Source organism: Anopheles bellator, chromosome 2 (genome assembly GCF_943735745.2).
Source record: "Anopheles bellator chromosome 2, idAnoBellAS_SP24_06.2, whole genome shotgun sequence".
NCBI lineage: Eukaryota > Metazoa > Arthropoda > Insecta > Diptera > Culicidae > Anopheles > Anopheles bellator.
This window is the reverse complement of record NC_071286.1, coordinates 67,912,575-67,922,196: the sequence shown is the minus strand read 5'-3', so window position 1 is coordinate 67,922,196 and position 9,622 is coordinate 67,912,575.

The window sequence follows — 9,622 nt, the reverse complement described above, 5'->3', positions numbered from 1 at the left end:
TTATTCACGGTCTTTTCGGCTGGGCTTTTGGGCCGGGAAGATTGAGAATATGATTGATTAGATAGAGGACGGCCGGCCAAGGGCCATCGGACGGCTGCAAGGATGGCTCGGCGCATTGGGCGTAGTCTGGTAGGTAGTCCGACTTTTCCGACGTTTCGGTGCGCTCAACATACAAATTTTCAAACAAAAGAGAGAGAAAAGCGAACCATTTCATATCCGATAACCGAATTAGCGCTGTCAAAAGCATTTTTCATCAATCGATCAAATCGGGCCGGGGCGAGTGAGTCGGCCCGAGGTGACTTCATAGGCAACCACCGTACACGGTGAGCTGGTAAATGTGTAATCCGAGGTAAAATACATTATTCATCCAAGGCTCCTCGGTGCATGTCCCGCTCGTGGCCCGGCCCCCGAGTGGTCCACCACACAAGCGCAATAGAGGAATAACAATGTTTTTCACTTGCCACGCCGCGTTGAACTAATTGATTACGGATCCGCGCTCGAACCAATGCGGGACCATAAACCGCGTGGCCCACTGTACTGCCAATGACATTATACTCAGCCGCTCGGCCGATGATCCACCACACTGCACTGAGTGCTTTATTGTCCAATCCTTCGCGGTTCAATCCTTCAACCACCGGTGGCAGTACCGGACCATAAATTTATTGTAAAGCGTTTCTTAATTAAAAAGAAATCGCACTACGCCCGGGCCGCATTGGGCCTACCGAAATGAATTTAAATCGAATTACGATCGAACCGTCGAGTCCGGTGAAACAATCAACCGGCCACCGCAAAAAACCCACCGACCAAACGGAGGAGGCCCCACGGAGCTAACAAACTGCGTGGAAAATGAAATGAGTAATAATGGAAACCCGGACCCGAACGGGTTGACGGAATGTGAACCGACTGACTGAGGGCGCGGGATGAGCTAGGCCGATAAAAACAGGCAGAAGCAAAATGGAGAGGACCTGAGATCGTCGACCACCATGTTGGACGGGATATTAATGTCCAATCCTTTGAATCCACGGTGGATTCGTGGCAGGGCCGGCGACATCCGGCCGTGCCGAGGCCGTGGATGATCGGAGTTTCAATTATTTCGCTACTCACGCCCGCGATGATTGGCTTTTCACGGCCACCACCGGTAATCCGTCGATGTTCCGTCACACAATGTATGGCTGCCTGGGTGAACCGGTGACACTCTGGCCAGCCGAACGGGTTTGTCATTAGTATTTTAATTGTGGCGCGATTGCACCACACCAGTGCGCCTACACGCCGAAAACAGTGTGGCGCATAAAAATACACCGTGGGTGGCTGATTGGTCGTAATTGCCGAGTGGGGGCCAATTTTTGATTAAACCAATTGGTTCGATTTCCACTCAATCCTTAATGTACCTTAATTTGGGGCGCCCGGGTTTGCTGGTGGAACATGCATTTAGTCATGAGATCGGGCGAAAAACGCGCGGCCAGTGGGGTGGTTGGTCGTCACTTTTTCCCTTTTTTGTATTGCACTTTGAGAAAGCGTTAGAAATGTATTCGGGAAAATGGGGCAAGTTTCAATTCAATTGTTGACGTTGAGCATTGCTTGGTTGCGATGCTGACCCGGACAGTTCATCAAATTGAATGTAAAATAAATTAAGATGCTTCGGTGCCCGTTGTTAGAAATACGATTAATAACAGTTAATGCTGAGTTAAAATTGAATATAAACTTGATTATTGTGAAGGTTTATCTTTTAAACTGTATATGCTTGTTCGCTTAATTTAACTTCGTATTAACAAGCCGAAGTGTTTTTAGTCAACAGTTCGAAAGTAAACTCAAGGCTCACAGTACAGATGGTGTAGCAAACGTGCTTTTATCGAAAGAGGTCCTCAAACAGCAACTCCAAGTGAAGTATCCTATACCAATTTTTCGACACCACACTTAGCAAAGCTATCCAGTAATCGGGATTCCAACATGGGCCGTCGAGGACTGGCACCGGAACTTGGCGACGCTTCCAACTATTGGCTACCCCGAGCGTGGGACAATTTCGTCATCTTCAAATCTTCAACATAAAAAAGTTTTAAGAACCGCTTTTACAACATCAAAACACCATCTTGGATTGTGATCGGAACGCCGATTGTCTCAGCCGCCTCTCCTGACTCCATGACTCCAAATCTAGTGACACATAAAACCGGGGCTCCCAGTGCGCCAGGAATTTCCCTACACATCATAAACCGACCCGCCGGCAGGGCGTTCCGACCCGGAACACGCTCGATTACAACAATAAAAGTCAGTAAGCTGTCGGCAAAACATTCGACCGGTCCATTACGGCATAGGGCCCGGCCCGGCAGAGATTCACCTTGCACCGGACCAGTCGCCCGGGTTACGGTCCATTTTTCTTCCGCCCGCGGTGCGTTATCAAAATGGTACAATCATTTATCAAAAATTTCCCACTCCCTGGTTGGCTTTAAACTTCATTTTGTTGCCGGCTTAGCACCCCATTCGGGTGTCCCAACAATGCCCAGCCAGGCGACATTGTCAACAGTTTTGCTTTGCCGTGCGGACGGCGGACGTGTAGGTTTTCCCCTCGGGCCGGGCGTCGTCATCGTCGTCGGATAACCCTCGAAAGCCGCCTCGAGGGGAGAATGAGTTTGAGTTTTCCAACGACCCAGCCAGCAACTCCGGTCGCCGCTTTACACATAGCGATTTGACGTGGCCCTCCCGGTCATGGCAAATCAAGTCCAAATCCTTTGGGCGAGATTGTGATGTAACATTTCATACACATTTTTGTTGTTGTTTGGGTGTTGATAAAGGTCCGTGGCTTCCCGGTTTAGCTCACCCACCCGACGTGGCCGGGGACGGCCTTCGGAAAGACTTTATGTAAACTTTTGCCGAATCGGTTTTGCAAAAACGCTGGATGGTCGACGCGTCGGCCGATAAGACCGGCCGGAGTTGACGGATAAATAATGCAGAAGGCCAAGCTTAGGAGGAACTCGGGAAGAAGACCGGGAATTTGATGGAGAAACCGGATCGCCATAAATAAGTTATCAAAAGCGAAAAGCCTCGGCGGGCGGATGCGGATACGAAAGTTGGGCCACTTTCAAGAACGTTCCTCCTCCTCCGATTACCGACGGGACGCCCGCCATAAATGGCCGACCGGAAGAAGTAAAAGCAAAATCCTGGTCTAAAGCGATAACACTTAAAATTTATTTTTCTCAACTTCCGACCACCGGCAGGTTCCTGGGCCTTATAATTTCCATTTGCCCACTCGGCCACCGCCCAATTGAGTTGGGTCCCCGCGCGCCCTTCCCGGTTGCTCCATTTTGAAACCACCCCACCACCGGTTCGTCGAAGCAGCTTCATCCGTCCGGCAATAATAATTCACAAAAGTGGATCCGCACTCCATTTCCGCCACCCCAAACCGTCCCCGCTTGCGTTGTGGGAAAATGTGGAAAATTGCGAGGAAAAACTTTTCATCCCCGGTACACAAGAAACTCACCAATTCCCAAAATATAAATATAATATATCTGACTCGAGCCGACTCGGGCGATCCGGGCAAAGTCCGGCGAGCCGGATCCAGAACGGCAGGATTGATTGCCCATCCACCCAACTGTTCGCCGCCCGTGGGCCATTTCTTCTCCGGGCCGGGCACAGAGTAAACACAGAATTGCTTCTTCCATGTAGCCAGAGCAAGGAAACATAAATAATAAATACAAGTCCCACTGCACGGCACGGAACGCGGGGAATGTTAAAACCACCCTCGGCCGGGCCTACACGGTATCTGCCTACAACAACATGTTGCCGCGCTTCGGCCGCCCCGCGGACTTCCTCGTTCTGCGAATGTCCTTGGGCTGCCCGCTCTCTGGAGGTTTTTAAAGAAAACGGAAACATTCTCCACGCACACATTCGGCCCACGGAAAGTCGGTCCAGTTCCGGACAAAACATCCTCGACCACTCCTCGCGGCTACCCGGGGACAGAATTATGACAATGTCCACCGCTCACTGTGGAAGCGACAAAAAAAAGTCATCTTCTTGGCCGTCGCCCTTTTCTTTACAAAGTGGATCCTGGGACCCGGCCCGACAGTGTATTTATCCAGTGGCCGAAGGAAAATGGAAAATGAAAAGAAGAAGGAAAAAATGGCAACCAATGGGCTTTCCACTGGTCAAGCGGCCGGTCCCCAAACTCCGGGCTGGCAGTTCCTGGAAGGGATTGTGACAAGGCATCGCCGCGTGGCACGTGAACGTACATGATGGCTCTCGTATCGGTCCGGGACCCACCGGGAGCACGGCAGGATATGCGGGGCCGACGGCGGATGGATGCGTGTACATAAAAAAGCGAGACTCCCCCAGCACACGGGACCCGCCGCCCGCCCGAAGGATAATGCTTTCAATCTTATTTTGGTCCTGCTGCCACTTGCCTTAAAAAATATCCTATTTCCCAGCCGCTAGGCAGGACACTGGCCTGGCGTGGCTCAGGCAAACAAAACCTGAGCCGGCCGAGGGACGAGCGGTCGGCACATCCTGCCGACCACAGGAAAAGATTTTCCTGGCTGGCCCCTGTGAGGAGGGCAAAACCGGGGGGGCGGGTGGAACAGAGAAAACGGAGTGCCGGAGTGTGATGAAAATATATTCATCCCCTGAGATGGTGTTAAAAAGAGGCGAAAGCCTCTTGCCCGAATGGGCGAAAAGAAAAACCGTTCGGCCATTTTTATTCCATTTGAATAAGTAGTCCCGGGACCGGACCGTGAGTTCCGTGTCCGTCCGAGAGGGGGTTTCGGGTGAGGCGACGAATGAATAATGCCCACCTTATGGCCACCGACGGTGACGGCGACGGCGAAAGAGATTGCACCTTCTTTTTTCCGGGCCCGCTGTGAAAAGGGTCCACTCGACACAAATTGGATGAAGGATGCCTTCAGTCCTCCGGGCCGCCGGGCCGTTCGGACAAGGGAAATGTTTTTAGAGATTATTGGATTAGAAAGGATGAGTCTCGCCCTTTACGCGGCACGGTCAACAACGGTCGAACGAGCCCCGTCGATGGCCTGTCGATTGCGATCTCTCGCCGTCGGGTGACGGAAAATCGATACGACCGTCACCGGGTGGACACCACCCGTGTAGTGTTTTAAACCCAACGTGCGTGCCCCGAAAGGGGACACCCATCACCGGGGCTCTCTGATCGGATTATTCAAAGTGCCACTGCCCGGCGCCCGGCACTCGATAAAGAAGCTTAACCCTCAGGGTTGGGGAGCCCATCAACATCCCACACGGTGACACGCACACCCACAACATAGCAGCCACAACACCGGCACCGGCAACACCAATCTCGGGGCCCGATGCCACGCCCCATTCAAATTTAAAGTCCAATGGGGGTAAAAAATCGACGGGCGCAACATAATTTATGCGGCCGATCCCCTGCGGTGCGCGCCAGGGCTTCATTTGCAAGACACACGCGGAGGCCGATCCTGTCTGTCCGTCCGTCGTCGTGGTGCGCGCGGACAACAAGCCATGGCGGCGGCATCGGGCGAAAAAACCGATGTTAAATTCCGACGAAGCGAGCGATGGCGGCGTGCTCCGATGGCAACGTGGAGTTCATGCTGCGCGAGGACACAAGGACCACCAGGACCAGAGAGCACGATTGAGCGTGACCCTTGTGGTTGTGGATTTTTTGTTGTTGAAAGCTTCTCAAAATACTTAAGCAAGCTTTTTTCCACCATTATTAACGGACGCTTCCTTCCATTATTCCTTCGGAGCTCGGGCGGTTTCTCTCGTCAAGGAACTTTTTCAAACCACCTGCAGCAACTATATAGTGGATTCTATCTATAACTGGCCCCTTTGTTACTTGTCAATCGGTCAACCTCGTTCCTTCATCTTGATTTTAGTTCTTTCAGATCTAAATTCTCTGAACGACATCAAGAAACTCGCTCCTAAACTCGACGATCGCTCACAGACCTGAAATCATTTCTTAATCTATTTATACTCTATTTTATATTAATAATTTCTTCTCAATTTTTTTAGAGCTTTGATCAACTCTAAGCTATGAACGTGGCCCTTCAATTATCAAATATGCTTACCAAACATGTCCAAGGCAATCGAGTGCGTTCGACAGATCCCGGAATACTTTGTAAAGGCTCGGCAAAAAACGATCGCTACAAAATGTCGGCAAAACCGTCAAAGAACTCGTTGTTTTTGTAAGCAAAATTACTGTGCAAAATGCAACGCCCCATTGTGTCATACGCACCGAAAGTCCGGCGCTGAGCATCGGATTTACCGGCTCGACTGGATGTCGTTCGAGAGCGGCGGTGTAAAAACGCGCTTCCCGAGAGAAACGACGGCACAACGGCAAGGCCTGGGGGCGATGTTACTCCCCACGACCCGTCCCAAGGACCCAACCGGGCGGTGGGGATTAGCATTTTTCCCTTTGATCCGACGCCGCCGGACCGTGATCGGTTCGGATTTATTTCGTTTGGTCGTTGCCGTTGCCGCCAACACTATTGCGTCAATTTCTTGCTGCACAACGGCGGCAGTGCCGAGTGCCAATCGAACACCGACCTCTTTGGGGCGAGACAGGCGAGCTCGGCCGAAAGGATAATGATGAAGCCCAGTGGCCCACTCCACGTGTTTGCTCGACCACCGGCCCCGGACCTGACAAAGGACGCTGACCACGCTCCGATCGAAACGGGCTGTCACATCGGAACGGAACATAATGAGGATTTGCACAAACACGCATCGGCGCATCGGAGCAAACGCACACGGACACGGCGTCCAGCGTCCGTCATCTTCCGTTCCGCGCCGACCGGATGGCCGGTGTGTGTCTGGCGCGCTGGCGAGTGCTGAGTCAATCTAATTGGAAGCGGCAGAAACAAGCAGATTGTGCGGCGGACGTGTGGGCGAAGGAAAATCCATCTCCCGGGCACAATGTCGTCGGCATCGGCGGGGGTTCCGTGCGCCCAGAACCCCTAATGAGTACGGGCAAAAGTTCCCTCGCGCAGAAGGCAGTCATTAGCGCGCGCCGAGGGTAACCCATGGCAACCTGGCCTGGCGTGCCATCGTAAACCATTTATTCAAATATCGCTCTCCAAACACAGACTCCGTCGGACGCTCTCTGTCGCTCCCTCGGGCAGGCGCGGCAGTAATGCGCTTTGTCCTCGGGTCCTCTGGATCCTGGCTCAGGCTCAGGGCTTATCGTTTTGTTATTCCACACGTGAGCCCGGCCGGCAACCCTCCGACTATTTCGCGCGGAAGCAATCGAACGCCCTGGCAAAGGCCCAACCCGGCCGGCCGAAGTGGTGGACTCGGCAGCATAATGAGCTGACGCTGGGGCCGGCCCCTGTCGCAACCACACACGCGCCCCCTGCGCATCGTGCCCTGGTGCCAGCATCCCCCTTTGGAACGTCCATTTCCATATATACATTTTTATTTCATTTCCTTGCAAATTTTCCTCCCCCAAAAGAAGAAGCCTCTCAGCCATGTCCTGTCAACGCAGACGAAGAACTGCGCACCGTCCTGCGACCGGGCAGCACGGGGACCGGGGAAGCCGTTAAGTAGCCGAGGATATTAATGATTTGTTGGGCCCACTTCGAGTTCTTTCCGGGGCCGGCCACATTCAAATCACAACCTCTCTGACGCATCCCTCCACACACGAGGAAGAAGAATCTCCCTGAAGCCCGGCAAATTTATGATGCCGGAAAAATTCGGAATTTCGTTAATTAATGTGGAATATATTCTCGGTGCCCGCGCAAAGGTCAACGGCCACCCGTGGGTGGTGGTGGTGGCGGTGGTGTGTTTTTCTTTTCCTGGCAGCTCGGCGGCAAGAACTAATGAGGAGTACGCGCATCTCAACACGTGGCCGACCGCCGGGTTGGGTTTTCGGCCGGCAGGGGGATGCGACTCGAGCGCCTAGCAGGTTGCTAAGGATTTGCAAGCCGTATTAGTGTACCGGGGGCCGTTGGTTGGTCCTGCCCGAAAAGGGGACAGCCCAACGACGACGCACAAATGATGGTTCACCAGACTAGAGACGGATTTTGTGAAGTTCTCGGCTCGACTTTTCTAACACATGGGCCCATAAGTCCATAAACGGTGGCTATGGTCGTTTCGGGGCACGCTCTGATGATTCGCTTTCAAACATCGGTCCCATTGCATTCCATTGACCCATGGCGACGGAAAACCTCCTCTAAGAGAAGAATTGATCGAAAAGGAAAAACCAGCGAACGGTCAAAATTTCGAAACCCAGTAGCGGGCCACGGATGTCCCTTCGCAGGGTCTTATTAACCCACGTGCGCTACACGGCCCCTCAGTTCCCGTTTGAAGCGTAGCATCAATTCGAGTCATCTGTCGGAGGAAAACATTTTTATGTTTAATTGACACACAGTTGACGGTGCCCCGTGTGCGCCCACTATTCCCCGCCACTCATATTTCGGCCAGATTTTTTACGATAATTGCAACCATATTCTTCTCGTTTCATTCCGTTTAATAGCGCAGCCCCCGGCGCAGGTTGACTTAGAGCAGCCCGGACGGTCGGTCTCATTCTCGTCGTCGTTTTGGTCACAATTCAAACGAGCATTTATGCTCCGTACGGTCTATCGAATTTCCGTTCTGGCCGTGGCTCGCACGGAAGGCCATTACGGGGACGGCACCACTCTGTGACCACGGGGCGACTGATGGGGCTAACTATCATTCGATCGTGTGCTCCTCATTTTTCTGCCCGCCCCGCTAAGGATGTGTGTTTTGTTTTTGTCCCCGTCGGCGGGGACGCCATTTTCCCGGCGGTGCCCGGTGTATTGTTTTTCCTTATTGCCTCCCGGCCCTCCCTCCATTCGGCGCATTTTTATTCCAGCACTTTCAGCAAAATTTCCCAGCCAATGTTTTTCACTTCTGATTTGATTGGGTTTGTTATTTTTTCCATTTATGGTAATTGGATCCGGTTTTATCTCCCCTGCCTGCCTTGTCGCTGCTGGGCTGCTGGGTGGTGGCCACTATCCTGACCGTACCCGTGCGTATGTGTGCGTTGTCTTTTATGCACCATCATCACGCCCAAGACGGCTGGCTCGGTCGGTCTCTTTTCGGGCTTCCCCCCGATAAGCTCATCGTGATATGCAGCCATCCCGTGGATCATGTGGGCACACACAAAAATATTGTCCTTTCGAATAAACAAATACCGTTACGGTACTGGGGAAATCGGAAAAACAACAGCCTCCCTAAGCTGGCGAAGCCATCACGGCTCAGGCCCGGCCCCGGGACCTGGGCGCCACAATGGGCAATGTTGGGGAAGCGCAAAAAAACGGGCAGCTACGGACACGGCAGCAGAGGACGAATTTAAACGATGGTCCGTCGGTGATGCGATGATTGCGAGAGGTCAATTCCGAATGGCACGGCCCATCATTACCTAGATTAGTGGAGTTTCCTCGAATGACACCGGCGGCGTCGGACCGGCCCGGGGAGATCACCCCGGAGCGATAGCAAGCGGTCCCCCCACCGGAAGCGGCTGGTTTTACTGGTGGCACCATGCCAAGCCCGACGACGACTTAGCGCGCATCCTTCGTAGGGGGCCCCCTTCTGTGTGTGCGCCTAAATGCATGCAAAATAAACCCAGCAGCAGCAGCAGCGGGACCTGATTCCGTTTTTTTTTCGTCTGGTCTCGGCTGCTGCTGAGAGC